The 21,243-nt window shown below is 46.8% G+C and overlaps 1 protein-coding gene across 5 annotated transcripts in view; it reads right to left on the bottom strand.

The window, feature by feature from the left end:
- The window catches only part of sphkap (SPHK1 interactor, AKAP domain containing), a 55,507-nt gene extending 43,411 nt beyond the window's left edge, over window positions 1-12,096 (bottom strand). For all 5 annotated transcript variants that reach the window (XM_062473004.1, XM_062473009.1, XM_062473006.1 and 2 more), the window contains exon 1: window positions 11,955-12,096. The gene's annotated coding sequence lies outside the window, so the exon portion shown is untranslated. The remainder of the gene's footprint in view (window positions 1-11,954) is intronic.
- Between the last annotated feature and the right edge of the window lie 9,147 nt (window positions 12,097-21,243).

The raw sequence follows: 21,243 nt of genomic DNA, 5'->3' as shown, positions 1-21,243 counted from the left end.
GTTTATAAATGATTTCTTTCTTTGCAGTCAATTAATGATCCTAAATGACTGAATAATGTCCTATTACAGACCACTGATTACTAAACATTAATCACACTCACGGTCACATTTCCAAAGCACAAACACCGGAAGGAAGAGAGACGTGTACCTACTCAATCACTGTTTCGCTCTTGTGTGTTTGTGTGTGTGTGTGAGTTTGCTTGCTTGTGTGAGAAGGAAATCTGCTCCTAGACAACTGGAAAGCCTGTTGGCTTCTCTCAGACATGAAGAGCAGTAGAATGATCCTTGGCATCACACACATCCTGCATTACATTTCAAATATGTCTCCTTAAAGGCAATCGGTCCTACAGACCAAAATACTATCCTGCTCCTCACATTTACCATCAATAATTCACCAATGTTTTCTGGTCCTCAGGTTAGGGCAGACATGCTGTCCCCATTTGACTCGACAGTGTTGGCACCGGTAGATCAGTGAGGAAAGACAGCCGGAGAGGAAAAAGGCAGAGAAAGAATTTCTTCATTCGACACTCCAGCATGTGTGTGTGTGTGTGTGTGTGTGTGTGTGTGTGTGTGTGTGTGTGTGTGTGTGTGTGTGTGTGAGTGTGTCTGTGTGTTCTGGTGTTGCCACTCCCTGCACGCGTGTCATATTGGATGATTGATAAATGTTTCTACTTCTTCAGCGTTAATAACAATCTAAACTGGAAATCCATATCCCCATCTGAGATGATTGAGTGACTCACAGCAGGACACAGCATGGTACTCATGTGAACACAAAGGACACACAAGACAGGCGAAGATTCTTGTTATCCCGGGGGTGTTATCAGAGTCAACCGAGGAACACAAAAACAAGACGGCGCCCAAGACTTCCTGAGATTGAGAACACATTCTATGTCAATCGTGTATTCGTGACATTTCCCGTCCGGAACCCTGCCGTGTCTTTCTGCCTGCGACTCCAGGCGGAGTCGGAAACATCCCTTCTCTGACGAGCCGCTGGCTCCTGGTGCAATTTAGTGGTGGTTGGAGGGCACGTGAAATGAACTCCTGAGCGGTTCTGCCGGGAAATGAAATTGCCATCACTCTGGCCTCTCATTGAGGTTCTCCTCTGTGCGCGTTAATGACCAAGCACACGTGCTTCTGTCTGCACTGGGCTTAAGAAACACCATCATCTTGCCTCCCCCTCTCCCCCTCTCCCCTTCTGGTTCTCTCACTACACTCTCTTTATCTCTCTCTCTTTCCATTACACCTTTCTTTTTTTCCCCTCGTGAGCTACCCCTTCCTCTACTTCGGACTACTTCTCACCCACAATAGCTCCAGGGTTACAGATCAACTCTCCAAACTGGTTCAGGCTGTTCTGGCGGGAGACTCCGGGGGGCTCATTGCGTCAGTCGGCGAGGCCACTGTCGCATGACACACATCCAGTCCACCTCACAGACCGAGGACCCACACGCTTTATCGACACGCTGCTCGGTAGGTGCGTTGTGCACGTACGTGATTTTGCTCGGTGCCTCCGCCCTTGGTTCTGTCGTTGCTCGCTCTGTCAGGAGGGGAATGACTGATATGTAAGCTCTCCGTCACTGATGTCGAAATAAAGTCTCGAGTTGGATTTCTTGAGCGGAGTCCTTCTCATCTCTGGAGGAGAGGATCACTCCCTGAGTTGCTGCTTGCAAGATTTCTTCAAATTTTTCCCTTGAGTTTTCCCTGCAGTTGTTCCATGTCTTCTTTGAGGGCTTTGGGTAGATTTATGTACAGTTCTATGGGCACATGGGTTGTCCTCTGTGGTGTTGATAGTAAAGGGCTATACAAATACAATTCTAAATCATTTCACCTATGTGTATTATGCTTAACTGCTGCCTGAGTGTCCTGACTGAACAGAGTTCATGATGTTCACTATTGGAAGCACTCATGTGAGAACAGTCTAACCTCCCATTGAGAATCCTTCACTTGGAATCCTTCAACTGTTCTGTTCACCTGCATGGGGCCAGGGAGCCAGAGAAAGAAAGGGATGAGGACAGAGAGACAGAGAGTGCTGATAAATGAAACATGGGTGTGAAATGTGAGTGATATTAGCCATGCAAGAGTGATGTTAGCCATGCCTGCTTTTTTCCAACTGAAACTTCAACCGAATAAGAGACACACATGTTCACATAGCACACTCCTTTTGTCTGAATCCAAAGCCTGATCTGGTCAATTTTCTGGTTTAGACTCGTCAGATGTATTTTCGTCTCGTCAGTTTCTTGTCTAATTGAGAACAGGTTGTTGACAAAATAATTTTCTCACAATCTTCATTTGTGAAATGAACACTGCTGTGCCTGACCATCTGGGCTGTACTACCCTGTCTCCCACACATCTTGTTATGGACCCTGTGTGTATTCTGCTTTGAAATATTCATTAATGCTTTTATTGATATATTTAGTCAAATTATTATTGTATTTTTTAAGTCAAGTTATCATATTAATCTATTTACAAGGCTTCTGTAGAATATTTTACATCGTTTTTTGGGTGCCTCACTACTATGGACAGAGGACCCGAAACTGTATTGCCTGTTTTAGTCAAGCTTGTTAGTTAGTGAGCTCACCAGGACTTGTTTTAGTCAAGCTTGTTAGTTAGTGAGCTCACCAGGACTTGTTTTAGTCAAGCTTGTTAGTTAGTGAGCTCACCAGGAATTGTTTTAGTCAAGCTTGTTAGTTAGTGAGCTCACCAGGACTTGTTTTAGTCAAGCTTGTTAGTTAGTGAGCTCACCAGGAATTGTTTTAGTCAAGCTTGTTAGTTAGTGAGCTCACCAGGAATTGTTTTAGTCAAGCTTGTTAGTTAGTGAGCTCAGGACTTGCTACCCCTCATGTTGCCTCTTCCAGCTTCCCTGAGAGAATCCCATACTTGTGGCAGTCTGGCAACTCGACTTTGTTTGCCCGATGCCCAAGCTAGTAAGAGAGACTCACAAACAGCTGGATAAGTGTTGCCAGCAGGAAACCATCAAGGCAGAGTAGGGTGGTTTACTCCCATCATCATAGAGACAGAGCAAACCGCATGGGAAAGGCATAGGCCTCTTTGCATGTGTGTGCATGCTTGAGTGTGTTCCATTTCCTTGTAAAAAAAAACAAAACATGTAGGAAATGTTATTTGATGCAGAAATAAGATTTGAATGTAGGGCCAGTGGAATTGTGACATAATAGACTGGAGACACAAACTTTTTAGCTGGCAGATTGAATTGCCACCCAAGGCCCTCTGCCCTCCCTCTGAGCTAAACAACTGCAACATGCCAGCTGTGACATGCCAGCTGTGACATGCCAGCTGTGACATGCTACTGTCACATCATACACATGTTTTGTAGGTCGAGTTGACATTTGTACAATACAAAGTGATGGTTTGAGGCAAAGCAATTACCGCACATATTGTAATTGCTTTCACTGGTTTAATAGAGGTTGTATCTAAAAGGAGTGTAATGAAAATTGTCAGTGAGTATATGTGTACAGTATGTCTGTCAAAACGATATGGTACAGTGCCATTACAAAATCAACATTAACATTTACTTCCTCCCTCATAACAGGTTTTCTGCAACCACCTGTGCCTCTGAACTGCATGATGGTACATAATTGTCCCTGTCAAACAACTATGTTTTTATATTGTAAAATTCAGGAAAAGAGGGGGGGGGGGTTGTTGGGCTGGCTGAAGGCATCAGACAGGTCCCTTCACAGGTGTGTCTGGAAAGAGGAGAGCAAAAGAGAATAAAGAAAGGCTCTCTTTCTGCTCCTCAGGAAGGTCTGGAAGCGTCCAACTTACAGGAAGTGATGTCGGAGGCCTGAGCACTGACCGTAGCCCCTGTACAAGCAGCAGCCACAGCCCCATGACCAGCAACACAAACCCTGCAGTAGCAGTGCTCATCTGAAACCCTGCAGGTGCAGTGCTCATCTGAAACCCTGCAAGCACCTTGAACCTGGGGCTCTGACCCTCCCTCCCGTTATCTGATTGGATGCAATGGAGTGTGAGGAGGGAGTGAACACTCTATAGAAGATTGCAAAGCCTGTTCCATTCCGTTTGGTGAGAAAGAAGAAGAGACCAAGAGACCGAGAGAGAGATAAAGAGAGTGAGTGAGTGAGTGAGTGAGAGAGAGAGAGAGAGAGAGAGAGAGAGAGAGAGAGAGAGAGAGAGAGAGAGAGAGAGAGAGAGAGAGAGAGAGAGAGAGAGAGAGAAGAGAGAGAGGGAGAGATGGAACAATGTGTCCAATTGATCAAATCCAAGTGGAAAAATACCATTTCTCTTTAAACCATTAATCTGAGCAGCCTTTTCGGACACTTGTGTGTGTGCTGCTGGCAGTCCCCTCATGACAAATGGAGCTAATCCCCCTGCGCGGACTAGCCCTGCGCCAGCCACACTGCACAGCACCCCTGTGCTTCCCCTGGAAAACAATACAGAGATTGAGGGGGGGGGGGGGGGGGGGGTGATCTGCAGCTGGGTGATGAGCTGGAAAGTAAGAGGCTGCATGGTTGGTCATGATAAGTCTACTGTCCCTCCGAGTCTTTCACACACTGGCCAGTGTCTTGCTCACTGGGCTGTGTGGCTGCACCACATGCTGTGTATGTGTGTCAGGGCCGTGGGTTTGATTTCAAATGTGGGTGGGACAGTGTATACCCTCTCTTTAAAAGGATTATACGCTAACCGAAAGAGAAATACATAGATTGTACTCTGCAGACTCCTCCCCCCTAAATAAAAAATCCTTCGTGAATCTCTCCTCACAGCCTGCTGCTTGTCAGAGCAAATGAATATAAACAACCAAGAGCAGGTATTCAACAATAAGTGCCAAAGAACGTTTAGTTCTCTGATCTTTGTAGAAGATGGCAGGCTAGTCAATACAGTCGTATTGGACACGTACAGTTTCTGCTGTTCAAATACAAAAGCAGTGCATACATACTGCACAGTCACCCATAGACATGGACACGCACAATATCTAGTGCATGCACAGACTGCCATTCACCAACCAATTGCACACTGCCCATTATGCAATGCACCCATAGTTGTCACACACACTGCACAGTTGAGTCATTTAAAGTGATCGTACGGTTTGAAAGTAGGTCATGCTGATCGCTCACAAAAGGGCTCAAACAAACCACAAACAAACAGCAGCACCGGTGTGTAATCGTGTGCCTGCAGACCAGCGCCATAGCAAGGGAGGGAGTCCTTCCAGAACATACAACTTCTGTCCCGACTGTTGACTGACTCTGCTGCTGATGCTGTGTGCTGCAAGATCACCTCATCTCCTTGTTTGGCCTGGGAAGACCCTGCGGTGAGAGGGACCATCAATGTATCTGATCCAGCTCAGATCCAGTAGGCCTAGGACACGGCATGAAACGACAAATGCAACTACCAAGGGAACTACACGTGTAACAGAAGGTCACTTTTCTAGACACACATAGATTGATCATTAACAGAAGCCAGCTAGTATATAGCTCTCACTTGTGAAAAAAACGTTTCGCAAACTAATGCTCAAATCTTGCATTAGAATCGTAAATCGACAACTGTTGAACACTAAAAATGCCATTTTCACCTTCAACATGAGTTGTGGCATGGCAGGACGCCGTTTCTGAGTATGTCGAGGTAAAACTCGCCAAACATGATTCTTTATAATTGACCCGGGCAAGATTATTGCATTGTTTGACAAGCCTACTTACAGTTTGCGACAGTATGCTATTTCCTGATACACAAGTAGAAGCCAATGAGGGGTCCCAATTAGTGTAATGTGATTTGCATACCTTAACGGAAGACCAGGTGCGTACACCACCTGTTCCCCAATATGGACACAGATTTGTTCCTGCCAGCCCTCCCCTGCTCCATCTCTAGGCCTGGGAGATCCTCTGTGATGGAGGCACCAAACTCTGTGGCCGAGAGTGAGAGCACCATGCTCTGGTGGAACTGGAGCCATACTCCCTTAAGGGAGGTGAACTCAGTCAAGGCTGACTCAGCACTGTTCACGGCCAGGTGACTATGACAGTGCTCGTTGAGGTTGAGGAAATGTTGAACTCTAAGCTGCTAGGGCTATGTGTCATCCTAGCTGGGCTTGTTGCTTTCTCAAAGCCGGACACATGTACACATTCACATACAGCCATCACATGGTTTACACATCAGTCCATGTTTACAATGACAACTGGATCTGCAGCATCTTTCCAACTGAGGAACAGTCAGTGACGTCAGTGAGCACTGTCAGTGATGCCACATTCCTTCACAATCAGCAGGAAACAGCGGCATTCACCACTCAAACGCAGAACAATGAAATGGTTCTAACATCTGAAGGGGAGTGGGAGTTGACAAGAGGAATTCATGTAGACAATAAGACAACACGGCAATGTGACATACTGTACAGTTGCCCATTTCTGCAAGCACAAGATACACAATGACTGTTGGAGAGCATCAGAACCGTGACGTTCATGGATAGGGAGTAACTGGCACCTGCTAAGAGGGAGGTATTCGTTTGTGATTCAAGAATAGCAATTAGACACTATTTATTGGACACAAACTATTTTGTTCACATACGACATAACATGACAACCAGACAAAGGAGGAAGAGAGGATGTCATGCTACGAGGTTGTTCATTTTATCCTTCCTGGCCTTCAGATAAAAAAAACACAGTACAGTATTAATTGGACTTTCCTGCAGAAGCAATCAAATTGTGAGAAAGGGATTACTCACATGTATCAAAGAAAGTAGTGGATCCAGAAAGTTCTTTGATTAAAGTAAAAAGAAACTGTAATTGAAGAATGAGGTGTTACAGTGTTGATCAAGACCAAAGAGGAAAACGTACTGCACTGCCGCACCAAACACAGCTTTCTTCCTGACTAACATTACAGGGACTCATCTCTCCCTCTCCCTCCCCAACCTCCCTTCTCCCCTCCCTCAGACACACGGTCATGTGTTCATTTGATCTTCCTCGCACTTGTTGCCTCCTGACTTCATTTTCAGGCAGTACAGGGTCTTGCCTCCATGTAGATCACTGAGCTAAGAGCCAAGTACACAGCCTAATATCCTCACACCTCACAGAGCCTTGTTAGCTGTTCCAAACTCTATGAGGAAATGCCAGGAGGAGTGTGCCTTTGCCATCAGGGACCCTTATCTCTGGAATAGCCTACCCAAGCAGATGAGGCTTGCAAGATCACTATTCTCCTTTGAGTCACTTGTAAAAACACACTTCCTCACATTTTCTTTAGATTAAAACTAACTGGACAAATGAATACCATTTGTTGATTTCTTCATGAGTAAGTAAATGTTATGCTTCTATGAAGCTTGCAACTGTAAAATGAATTTAAACCTCTTTTAAAATAATGTGTATCTTCAATGTTATTATTTCATTGTTATTATCAGTGGTAGTATGACAGTGGTATTAGTATCTGTAGTAGTAGTGGTAAAAGTAGTTGTACTGTGCCAGTATCATCGTGCTTCCTGGTCATGAGCGAAGCCTAGTTCAACTGAACCAGTCATCTCCCTCATCAACTGCACCTGTGTGACTTGAAGCTCACAGGGCCATGTCCGATAAATCGGAAATACGAATGCTGCACAGACGCACAAACACTCACCCACGGTTGTTGTATGATTCTGTGCTGCTGCTCCACCATCCCCATCTCCCCCACTCTCATGGTACTATCCATCAGGAGTACTAACTGTCTACATGCTCCCTGCCTCATATTGTATGTATGTTGGTTGCTAATGCCCTGAGGCAGGAAGGGTCTCCCCTAGATAGAACCACTCCACCAAAGTCAAATCTGTTTTCACATCTATGGTAATGAATAGATGTGAAAATCAATACGTGTCTTGACTGAAATGATTTTAGGTCAGAGAACGGAAATTGGAAAGCTGTTTCAGACGGCATCGCACACTCCTTATCTGAGGAGTTGATACGGGGGGTTTGGGGTGAGTCTGACCCTGGCCTGGATGAGGTGCAGTGTGTGTGAACAGGCTGGGTGTGTGATGCCTCCAGTCAGCGTGCTGAGATCCACACATCTCTGAGTGGCAGGACACAAACAAATGAGTGCGGAGGCCCTGTTGAGCCTCCCGTATCTGTCATGTTAATTTCAGCCTTCTCCCCTTGACCCTGGACCCCAGAGAATGTCAGTTGTCAAGTCCTGCCTCGCGAGCTTTCATTCAGAGTCTGACACACACACACGCACACACAGATCCCTCCCCTTCTTCCTGTCTCTGTATGATGGATGGCACAGCAAAAAGACGGTTTCACCTCTGCCCCTCCCCCCCCGTCGTCGTCGTCGTCACTGTTGCCAGGATACTCCACACACAGGGGAGAGGGGTTGGGCACATGGGATCTTGTGCCTGCCCAAACCATGTCTTTGAGGGATTACGGCAGGTTACCAAGGGTGATACAACTGCTGGGTGTAGTTCTGATTGGAGGAACCTACGTCACCTACGGTCTTCTTCAGACAAGCGCCTGGTGGTCCCACCGCTCAAGACCGCCCGGTCCCAACACAAGCTCTTCTCCTGTCTGGCCCCCCAGTGGTGGAATCAACTCCCCACCTCCATCAGAGACACTGACTGTCTCTCCACCTTCAAGAAAAGGCTCAAGACGCACTTGTTCCGGGAGTACAACGGTACTTAGGAATGGTTCGCTTGACCCGATGTTAGTTTCCTCAAGGATCACAATGACTCTTGCTCAGAGACTTGTTGCTCTTGTGGTTAGTGGTAACTGATTTTAAAAAAAAAATTGTACTCGCTGTGATATATTGTTTTTATTATATCACAGCGATATAATTATTATTATTATTATATATTATTTTATTTTTTTCCACAGGTACACTTGCACTTATAGCGGTTCATGTTGTTTAATTGTAACTTGTTTAACTACATGCTCTTATGGTTCTTCCCTTTGGCACTTACTTTGGTTGTTCACAATGTGTGCTTCATGTTTTGGCTACTCGCAATGTTTTGTGGCTATCTTGTTGTTATGATCAGTGACCTATGCACTTTGTAAAGCTCTCTCTTGGAAGTCGCTTTGGATAAAAGCGTCTGCAAAATGAATAAATGTAAATGTAATGTAAATGTAGGAAACATGTAAACAGTTTCTCAGCATTAAAGACGTGAATGTAATTTTGAAAATGAAACATTATTTAGTTACTGTATCTATCTGTAGGCTCAGCAATACAATGTGTGTTTGTGTGTGTCTCAAACAGCAGTCAGAGCAGAGGGAGGGGAAGCGATGCACAGTGGGTGGAATTGTCGGGCACCAATCATTGGCTCCCTCTCCAATCCACTGCTAGGACTTTGTTGATTCTAGGATCGTGCTGTGTTGATCCTAGGATTTGGGGTTTGAGTTCTGCCTTGTGGGTTTGATCCAGGGGTCTGTATAAGGTGTTAACATTAACCCCCATGGTAAAGTGGACGATGTATGGCGTGATAGTGAAGGAGGGAAGGAGGGATGGAGCGAGGAAAGAAGTTCCCCCTCAAACACCCCCCCACAAGTCCTCCACCTCACTGCCCCACCCATACCCCCCACTCCCACTGACAGGCGCTGCCCACTGGCTCACATTCAATGCACCTTGCTGTCTGGCTGGTGAGTCCTACCTGGCGTGGATTCAGCTCAGTATCGATCGCGGTCTCTGGGTTTATCCAGGACTGACGTGCTGCTGAGACAAACACACTCACTCTGCCTGGGGCTAGCGGACTGGGCTGGGGCTAGCGGACTGGGCTGCTCTGGGGATAGTGGACTGGGCTGCTCTGGGGATAGTGGACTGGGCTGCTCTGGGGATAGTGGACTGGGCTGGTCTGGGGCTAGCGGACTGGGCTGCTCTGGGGATAGTGGACTGGGCTGGTCTGGGGATAGTGGACTGGGCTGGTCTGGGGCTAGCAGACTGGGCTGCTCTGGGGCTAGCGGACTGGGCTGGGGCTAGCGGACTGGGCTGGGGCTAGCGGACTGGGCTGCTCTGGGGCTAGCGGACTGGGCTGGTCTGCTAGACTAGAAAGGATTGTAAAGGAACCGGCTCCATCTTCTATGAGCACAAGTCACATGGGTCACAGGTCACATGGGCTCCTCTACATCTGTCATAGGTGTCATCGCGTCTCTCGTCAGTACAAATGTCCTCCCTTTCTTGCCCACACTAGGGTCACACGGGGTACTCCTTACTCTTGCATGCAAGGACCACTTTTCATAAACATCTCTTTAGTCGGCTACACCACCAAGCAAAGCTAGCTTTTCAATGGCACAGCTGGGCAGTTTTTATACCGCGGAGTGACTTTAACCAATATAACTTACACACGCACTGAACCATGATGTCCAGTTACCCACCTTTAATCTTTACCCTTGAAAAGACTTATGCAAGACATGCATACAGGGCATGCAATTGTTTCTCTCTCAGTAGTTACTGCTAATTAAGAGACAGGGCAAGGTAGCCAATGTGATCTCCACAACAGCGACACAAACATGGTTCCTGTTGGTAAACACCATAAAATATGAAAGCCAGTCCTTCCAGAGTGATCTCTGCTTCATAAATATCTTCTTTTCAAAAACTCCTTACATTCAAAGATCTGAACAAGATATATTCATTCTGAAGAAGAGTATGCTCACTGGATACCAGATGTACATCAAGCAAACCTTAACACTACATGGAAATTACATTTGGAGCACCCAGGGATTTAAGTATATAGGTGTGTGTGTTTCCAGTGGTGGTGTCGTTGAACAACAACACTAGTCTGCTGTTACTAGTTGTATCAGCACCTGTGAGGCAACAAATTAAAACAGTCTGTAGTCTTGGATAAAGATCACAGTGGTACGACTGGCAGTCTGAACCGAACAAGCTGTTTCCATGGCCTTTGGAGACTTCAATTACCCCCTTCACCATTTTGCTGCTTCAGTTCATGATTAGTTGTGGAGAATGGATAAAATGGCTACTCTCTCTCTCTCTCTCTCTCTCTCTCTCTCTCTCTCTCTCTCTCTCTCTCTCTCTCTCTCTCTCTCTCTCTCTCCCTCTCTCCCTCTCTCTCCCTCTCTCCCTCTCTCCCTCTCTCTCCCTCTCTCTCTCCCTCTCTCCCTCTCTCTCTCTCTGCGCATACAAGAGGATAAAAGCATACCATACTGAACCATGACGTTCTGTTCTCTGTGAACTTACATCTAGAGCACTAACTGGCGTCTGTTAATCCATTTAGATAATTCCTTTGCCCTACATTTCATGTGTTTGTTTGGATAAGATGGCTATAAGTGACACCATAATCAGCTGACATGCTCCCCCTTTGTCATAATATGACTGGTGATATTTAATGTTTACTGTTTAATGATGTTTAATAATAATATTTAATAAAGTTTTTCAAGAGCAGTTAATGTTAGTGTTCATCATCGCCCCCTCTCAGTCTAGTGAAGTTAGCTTATTGCCCTAACCTCATAGATAAATTGTTCAAATATATCTTGCTCTGTAATATGTAGATAGCTCTAAACAATAACATCTGATCAGTCTCATGTTCTGCTGAGACGATTCATTGTCTATGTTAGGTGAGTCAGCCTCAAAGAGATAGGTATTGCTGACGTGTTGGCCTGGGATAGTTCCTCATGCTGGAGGTTGTGACAAACTAGTCCACTGCCCTGTCAGTGGAGCATGACCTCATCACATCCTGTGGATGGCTCAGTCAAGGTACATTTACCAAGCTAATACACCCGTGTTATGAGCTGAAGCACGACAGCCAGAGAATCCATCATCAATCCAAGCATCCCGGAGAACTATTTAAATAACGCAAATGAAGTGTCGCAGCCCTAATGAGATGGCTGCAGCATCCCACACATCAACGTTTCCTCACAAGCCGCACACACACTGAACCTTGTGCACAAATTCTGACGCACAGCGCACAAACAAACACCCAGACACTTGCGTACGGGAGCACACCCACAAACATGTGGGCTGCAAATGCGCACGCTGGTGTTTCTACGCGGCACTGACACATCAAGCAGTGGTAAAACAAGACACACGACGGCACTCACCAGATGCAGTGATTGGGTCACATCTCCTCGCTAGGGCAGAGGAGGGTGAGATCTCGGCTTCTCTCTCTCTCCGTCTATACACCTCTATCCCTTTACTGTTTAGAGAACTGCCTCTGGCGTTCTCTCTCCACTGTGACCACAGTGTGTGTGTGAGTCTGTTGTGTGGCGCTTCGTGAGGCGGTGTGTGTGTGTGTGTGTGTGTGTGTGTGTGAGTCTCACTCGAGCTCAAGCTCTGCCTAATCCCTGCTGAGTTGGAAAAGAGAGCGGGTGCTAGGCAGCAGGGAGTCAGGCAAGAATAACATACTAGTTCTGCCCTGCACACACACACACACACACACACATTCCCTCATTCTTTAGTCTTACTAGTGTGTTTTTTAAACACTCGTAAGATTCATTGATTATGAATTATGATTACAGTACATTCACTGAAAGTTGTTACATTCACTCCTCGTACAGACGGGACTGTAAGATCCCACAGTGGTACCAAGAATCCCACAACTCCAATTCCAAATGCAGACACTACGAACACAACCACAGGCCTGGTGCTTCTGACAAGTCTAACTAAAACACTAACACATCTGAGTGGATTAGAGGGTAAGGCAGGTCTCACTGTTTGAAGCTTCTTAGCTAGGATTGTCCTTGACACAGCAGCAGGAAGGCCCAGCCCAGCCCCAAGCCCAGCCTCCTGGTAGAGAAGGATAAATGAAGATGACAGGGTCAGGAAGTGGAGGGTCTAGAATTCCTGCTGCTGTGTCTGGCTGCACCCAGACATAATGCATTCACTTCACATGGGCTCTGGAAGGGACCAAAGATTTGACGAGCCCTGGCCATGACAGGACACACATGCACATTCTCAACGTTGTCTAATTTAGTTATCCGGAAAAAGTATTTGTTCCTTTTTTGAGGACAAAGGTGTGCTACATATCTCTGCCTCATGCTCTTGTGTGTTCTGTGCCAGAATGTTGTGTCTTACAGCCTGGTTCTGTCAGTTTGCCAAAGCAAATCATCCAACTGTTTCCCTCGGGCCACAAAAGACTCTCAGCCCATCAGCCCAGTCATCGTCCAATTCCATTATCTTTTTCATGTCGTCGGAGCCGGCGGTCTTCTCTGTATTAGAGCCCATCAGAAACTGTGTATGTCTGAGGGCACACAGAGAGAGAGAGAGAGAGAGAGAGAGAGAGAGAGAGAGAGGAGAGAGAGAGAGAGAGAGAGAGAGAGAGAGAGAGAGAGAGAGAGAGAGAGAGAGAGAGAGAGAGAGAGAGAGAGAGAGAGAGAGAGAGAGAGAGAGAGAGAGAGAGAGAGAAAGAGAGAGAGAGAGAGAGAGAGAGAGAGAGAGAGAAAGGGAGAGAGATAGATAGAGAGAGAGAGAGAGAGAGAGAGAGAGGAGAGAGAGAGAGAGAGAGAGAGAGAGAGAGAGAGAGAGAGAGAGAGAGAGAGAGAGAGAGAGAGAGAGAGAGAGGAGAGATCTCCTATAAACGTGCCCATTAACTTTCCAGGTTCAATTAACAGGTGTCAAGTGTTAATAATCAGTCGCTGAATTACAAATGATCAGACGATGCGCTTCGGCTTTAGCTCGGCTAGTCCAAAAGTCTCTGTTCTCTTCTGCTCTCCTTACCTCACCTCCCCATCTTCCCTCTGCTATCCTCCCCTCTCCCCTCCTCACCTTTCCTAACATCCTCTCTTTTTCTCCGCTTACCTTCCCTCTCATCTCGTTCCCCATGCACTTCAGTCAAAGACAGTAATCAGATGTGATCAAGCCAGGCCAGCCAGAGACCACAGAAATACGAGGGTTGACAGCTTGTTTAAGGAGCAGCTACCCAGGGTTCATCAACCCACCAGGTGTCTGCCTCTCTGTGTGGACCGGAAAGCTGCTGCTAAAGACACACACACACACAAGGACACACACCATGCACTTCTTTCACTGCCAATACAATATTAATGTAGCTTTCCCAGACTTGGATACTATATATATAAAAAACTGCAGAACTCCTCTACCACAAGCTGCCAGACCACTTCGTCTGGCAGCTTGTCATTTGTGATGGAAGTGTATGGAAACTAGATGCCCTCTGTTCTAACCTCAATCCCCCACCTTGCATTGACTTCTCCATTCCACTCTCTGTGGATTTGATTACATGTCAATATAGATCCCTCGTCACCTTGGCTCAGTTCTTCATCCCCACACGTCTCATCCCCATGTCAGTCTCACCACGGGGCACGCGCCGCGCTTGCAGTCTCTCCTCCGGTCTCTCTAAGCTCATGGATGTTCATTTCTAAGCCTCGGTCTGGCATATGAAGACGTTTCATTCTATCTCTTCTCCCAAGGATGAGCAGATGACCTCCCGCCCTGGGCTGACAGATGTGTGAGAGGGATCAGACACCTCCGTGTCTCAGAGGTGGAGGAGGAGAGCGGGGGTGTGGGGAAGGAGGAAGAGCGGAGGCCGGGGAAGGAGGGGACGGAGGGAGGGTGGTGGGGGGGGGGGGGGAGCGGAGCATTGATCTCTATGCCTCCTTCACAGCGGGCATGTGAGGCGTGAAGTGTGACGCAAGTCGCAGGCTATATTTGGATGCATTATTCCGGAACCAAAAAAACGATTGTTTTCACGCTCGTGCCCTGATGCATGTGGACAGGAGTGTCGGACCCCGGGGGCCCGGCTGACCCTGTGGGTGGCACAGGTGAGCACACACAGCCTGGGCTGGCCGGAGCAGGTCCCCAGAGGGCAGGACCAGTCCCCTACTGTTTTAATGATAATAATATTAAGCCCAGTGACTGTCCACCAGTCTCCCTGCAGCTCATGGGCACAGTTATGACTTGAGAGATGAGAGTGGAACTGCCTTCCAGGATGATACACCTTTGTTTGTGTCGACAGGCGGCGGTGGTATCCTGGTCAACTGCTTGGCTGGCTTCTTTTTTTTTTTACTTTCTGAACTGGTTGTTTGGTCCCGGCAGTGTGCAATGAACACAGAGGTTCGAAATGGAAATGTCAGACAGCTGAGGGGGAACCGTGCTGTAATCAGAGAGAAAGGTCAGCGCAGCAGGGAGCAACGAGGTGAGCCAATGGGGTTCCGGAAGTATCGTTTCACCGTAGAGTGGAAAATCATTTTTCCATGACTGTACTGAGACCTGAAGATCCGATTGGTGTTCGCCCTCCAGTTCAGATGTATTGACATGCAAACTGTGGTGTGAAGTCATTTACGTCCAGAAGTTACTTTTGTTGCGGCTGAGAGGCTGGGAGAAGGTTGAAGACTGACAAGACACACCCAAGTCTAGCTCATTACTACAGAGGACAGGACTTAGTTCGGTATAAGACATTTGTCTGGCTCGAAATTGAATTATGCATTATTCATGGGAAGTCAATTTTCTTCATCATCCACAACTATCACCTTGTCAACATCACCTTCAAAGCATAGTTTCATTTGGTGATTTATTCATGTATTAAAATAGAAGCTGAGATATTTATCAGAAAGAAATTCCAAGGACATATCGTGTGCATGTGTGCGTCAGTCTAGTGCAATGATAAGTAAGAAGTAAAACATGTTGATACCTAAACACACACAAACACACACACACACACACACACACACACACAAACACACACACATGCCTCTGAAGTTCCTTTATTATAGGATATGAAACAAAGGTCTTTTTATGTTTGGACAAAAGTTCAAACATTCATAATATTCATGTATTTCTGACATAAGTACATCAACCAAGAAAGACATGAAAAAAAACTGACCAAGAGCACACCAACAGCACACGCCAGATTTACACATCCATATGCATTGTCTCTATGAATTATGAATGGTCTGTCATCTCACACTACGCTCACTGTGAGCAGGGTTTCATCCAGTCCCACAGAAAGGGAACCCAAGTGACTCACTGCTCCACCTCAAGGATGATCAGTCTAAGACAGTTGGCCGACCCCAGTCTCCATCTCTTCCAACACCTATATGATCCGGGATTGGTTTACAAGGCATGCGTGCCATCAGTCAATACGCAAATGAACCTGACAAACTGAAGACTTTTAGTCTTAATGTACGTAGTAAAGTTAATTTAAGATGCTTTTTGCTTTTACAGATGTGAGATTTCAAAGTGTTTGTTTTGCATGTCAGTGTCAAACATTGATCCCAAAATCACACACAGGCCAGGCTTAGGTAAAATTCGATCAGAGATTCTTTTTAAAAGTCAATCTCCAATCTCTTTCTCTCTGCAGAGTTTTAGGGATTAGGGATCTGAAGCCAGGAGGGACTGTCACACACATATACGCACACACACACACACACACACACACACACAGGGCTTTCCAGAACTAATGCAATGATAAGGGCATCGTGCGGATGTAAGATCAGTGCTGGACTTAGAACCTCTGAAGTTTGTTTGGAGGTTCACCACCTGTTGGGTCTCAGGGGCGAGGCCTGGGCCACAGCCCCTGAAGGAGCACACAGGGTTTGCCTTTTCATCTGCCAGAGTACAAACAACGATAAAGTTGAACTTGCCAAAAGGTCTCTCAGCAAGGTGTTGGTCTGACTCTCAGTGAGATTAACACCAATATTCTGGGAGGACAGTGATAAAGAATGGGCTATCACCATGGTCTTTTTTTAAGGACAGGCCAGTATTCAGTTGTGGCAATTCACTCCAAATCTCACCTTCCCATCAACAGTAACAGCCTCCCTCTCTGGGCAGGCACCTTCAGTTCAACAGTAACAGCCTCCCTCTCTGGGCAGGCACCCTCAGTTCAACAGTAACAGCCTCCCTCTCTGGGCAGGCACCCTCAGTTCAACAGTAACAGCCTCCCTCTCTGGGCAGGCAACCTCAGTTCAACAGTAACAGCCTCCCTCTCTGGGCAGGCAACCTCAGTTCAACAGTAACAGCCTCCCTCTCTGGGCAGGCAACCTCAGTTCAACAGTAACAGCCTTCATCTCTGGGCAGGCACCCTCAGTTCAACAGTAACAGCCTCCCTCTCTGGGCAGGCACCCTCAGTTCAACAGTAACAGCCTTCATCTCTGGGCAGGCACCGTCAGTTCAACAGTAACAGCCTCCCTCTCTGGGCAGGCACTGTCAGTTCAACAGTAACAGCCTTCATCTCTGGGCAGGCACCCTCAGTTCAACAGTAACAGCCTCCCTCTCTGGGCAGGCACCCTCAGTTCAACAGTAACAGCCTTCATCTCTGGGCAGGCACCGTCAGTTCAACAGTAACAGCCTTCATCTCTGGGCAGGCACCCTCAGTTCAACAGTAACAGCCTCCCTCTCTGGGCAGGCACCGTCAGTTCTGAGGACCCAGGAGAGAGGGAAACATCTGTGAGAAACCCAGAAGATTGTTCAGGGAAACACTGAACACTGCCTTTGTGTCTAGGAAGAATCTGGTGGACTGGTAGAACAACATGGGATTTCTATCAGATCATCGCTGAACAGGGAGTGAACCAACGCCAAGTGTTGTGGGAAATCGTCCATCTCCACTGGACTGTCAGTTTAGGTTCTGGGATTGTACGTATTAGACAACCAGCTGACTGGAGAGAGTGAACACACACCTCAACGAGAAACATGACTGTACAGTTCCCTTAACTCCTGTCTCCCACCCCCTGAACTTTCTGCCTCCACACCCTCCCCTGTGCCAGCTGGACCCACTGCACTCCACTGCACTCCACTGCACTCCATCACTTTTACTCCACACACATGCACATTATGTTGGGTTAGGGTTAGTATGTATAGTATAGTATAGTATAGTATAGTATAGTATATTATAGTATAGTATAGTATAGTATAGCATAGCATAGCATAGCATAGCATAGCATAGCATAGCATAGCATAGCATAGCATAGCATAGCATATCATAGCATAGCATAGCATAGCATAGTGCAGTATAGTATAGTAGCTCAAGTGAGTTAATACTTTTCATTTCAGGTTTAGATGACAAAGTGCGAGAAAATCTCTGTTATTTTTATAAACAACAGAAGATTACTCTATTTCTGGTTTCACAGCTACTTTTTCAGTTACTGTACATTTTACAGCCTACTTCTTATGATCTTATTTGTATTTTTCTTGTCTGTGCAAACTTTCATGGCGAATAACACCCATTCTGATTCTGATTCTCATGATCTGACAAACAGAGATACACACAAACTCACACACACAAGCTAGCACTCTTTTTCTCCCTCTCATTCTTCAAAAAATTAAGTTACAGTTCTGTGCCTATTTATTTATCTACCAATCTATTTTCAGCTGTTGTGTGTGTCATCATTTCAACTACACTACCTACTCCAAACACAGCCTCACTCTGTTCACCAGGCCCTCTTCCCATCTCTCTAGTCATCTAATATCTGTTCTTTATTTGGTATTCTATATCATTTTAACTATTAAAATGACGTATGACCTTGGGTATTGTTAAGTCTATCTAAACAAAACATTGTGCTCGTATTCTAGGTAACGGTTTAATGCTGCTGAAGATCATCTCTGAATGTTGGACTCTGATGACACCAAGTGGTATTGTATGGACAGCACCGTCTGCACACTCGGGCATCCTGCACTCACTGTGTGTGTGTGTGTGTGTGTGTGTGTGTGCGTGTGGGTGTGTTTAACCCTTGTGCTGCCTTCGGGTCACATGACCCAAAGGGTCACAACGAACCATCGTTGTGTTTACCCAATTTTACCCAATACAAAAACAAATGAAAAGATGTCTTTTAACCTTCGTGATGTGGGGGGTCTGAGACAGCCCGACAGTTAACCCTTGTGTTATCTTCGGGTCATTCTGACCCATCAGTCATTGTGACCCACCGTCGTATTGCGACAAATTTACCGCATACAAAGACAAAGTGAAGCATTTTCTTTTAACAGCTAGGCTGTCTCAGACCCCCCACATTGCAAAGGTTAAAAGAAAATTATTTTAATTTGTTTTTGTATTGGGTAAAATTGGGTAAACACAACGATGGTTCGTTATGAACCTTTGGGTCATGTGACCCGAAGGCAGCACGAGGGTTAAAAGAAAATGCTTCACTTTGTTTTTGTATGCGGTAAAGTTGTCGCAATACGATGGTGGGTCACAATGACTGATGGGTCAGAATGACCCGAAGATAACACAAGGGTTAACTAAAAGACTGGGGGTGCTTGTAACTTGATGATGTTTCTTCCAGGCTGTGCTTGTGGCCCTGGCAGCAGCAACAGGAAGTGACAGTGCTCTATGCCAATCCGTAGGCAAGGTTCCCAGACCTAGCCTCCTCTCGCTCTCTCTCTCCCCCCAGCCTTCCTTAGGCCCACAGTAAGAGTAACAGGGGCAGACCTTCTGGTTCTCCAACCCCCACCCCTCCTGTGTGGAATGAAAATCAATCTCCTGAGATCGGACGAGCTGTTCTCCCTAGACGGGTCCAGGCAGTCCTCTCCCCTGAGAACACCATCTGATTTCTCTGTAAAATGTACCTGCATGAGAAGAGCTTAGCTGAAGCTCAGACATGAGGAGGAGGCCGTGGAGGAGGCCTGGGACAACTCCTCCACTTACCCAGGCAGTTTCATTATGACAGGGATCTAAATCATAGGACGGCTTCATGGGCCAATCAACTGTGAGGGAGGATTGTAGATCTGTCCTGTAGGTCAAACCATAAAGGACAAGCTTGATCTTGGAGGAACCTCTACTCTGGGAAATCGATGTACATCACTCATCTTAACCCCTCGCCCCACTGTCCCTCCGCTCTGGAGCCGTTCTCTTTTCTTCCTCGATGAAATACCTGCCTTCCTGGACTTCCTGGATCAGCGCAGAGACTGGAGATGGGGAATGTCTGGGTGAGTAATGCATGGTCTGTTCTGCGTACACGTCTGGCAGGAAAGCGTTACCACATGCATTACTTATGTAAGGAACACATGAATGCCGACCCAGATCCTGGCTTGCGTGTGATGTCATCTGCTGCCGTCCAGCCTGAGAATGAATGTGTACAGTTCCTGTCCCATTTCACACGTGTTTCTCTCCGCACATGTACTCAATAACCCCCCCCCCCCCTCCCCCGACCCCCCCCTCCTCCTGGCTCCCCATGGTACCTAGGCCCTTGCTTCTGAAAGGAGGGGGCAGCATTGGGGAGAGGGTGGAAAGAAAGGCAAGCGAGGGGGGGAACTGATCGGAGAGCCATGTTGGCACGGCTTCTCGCAGACCTGAAGAGAGCTGGTGGTGGGTGGGAGGGGAGGCAGGTGGGAACGAGGACCCAGCGGAAGCCATCTGGAACAGGAACAGAGTGGTATTGTATGCCGACCACCACCGCCTCGTTGGAGGAAACGGGCCATGCCGGTGGGGTGGCCTTGATTTGGGCCCCACAGGCCCCAAGCAGTGATGTGCTCCCAGAACTGGGTCAGATGCAGGCTGCCAAACCCAGGACAGGAGAACCCTCTCCAAGCTTCAAGACTCACTGGCTGGAGTGAGGTTCACTGACCACAGACATCACAGCCAGCCCTGACAACAACACTGAGATGGGAAACATAAGGAGGAACACAAACTGTGACTCCTACAAGGACTGGAAATGTCTTCCCATCTGTTTGTTGTGAGCTGTTTATGTATGCAGTGACAGCCCTGAAGAGGGTCTGTTGGGAGTGATTTATTCAGCTGTCATGTGACCGATGAATGGAAGTATGGAGGTTTTTGATAGGGCTGGAGGTTTGGCTTGAAAGGTGGAGGGCTGTAATGGACATATGGTCTTAGGGCATTCTCAGATTGTTGACAGAAGCTGCCATTTCTGCAAGGCTCTAAAAGCAAGACCGATATCCCATGATCTTAGAAGTGAGGGGGACATTTCTGAATGCCTGTCCTTTATAAATGTTATGTCAATGGGCTTAATATCTGAATGAGAACATGACGTTCTCTCACTGAGGAGAGTAGCCTGACTTGCCAGAAGGGGGCACTGTTCCCATTCAGCTGGAAACGTCCTCCTTCCTCTCAGCATCCATTTTGCTCTCGCTTCCCTGCAGCTCTGAGAAGCAAAATGATAGCCAATTGCAACAGCACCCTGCTAAAGAGCACCTTCTGAATGATGTGGGAATCAAACGGCAAAATGGCTGTCAGAAATCACTGATGTGAGAGAGGAGTGAGTGAACAACACAGTAGGGAGAAAAAATATCTTGCAGGGGCCTGTGGAATGCAAGGAATGGAAAAATAAAAGCTTATATTAAACCTGGACAGAGCTACGATAATGAGGAACTCAAACCTGAAACACAACATGCACACGTCAATGGCATTTAGGCTCTGCATGATGGACAGAAGGGAGGTCACCAAAAAAACAAAATAATCACACAAGTCTTGGTAAATAGTTTATATGTGAT

Source organism: Osmerus eperlanus, chromosome 11 (assembly GCF_963692335.1).
Source record: "Osmerus eperlanus chromosome 11, fOsmEpe2.1, whole genome shotgun sequence".
NCBI lineage: Eukaryota > Metazoa > Chordata > Actinopteri > Osmeriformes > Osmeridae > Osmerus > Osmerus eperlanus.
This window is presented reverse-complemented; position numbering and strand designations above follow the sequence as displayed.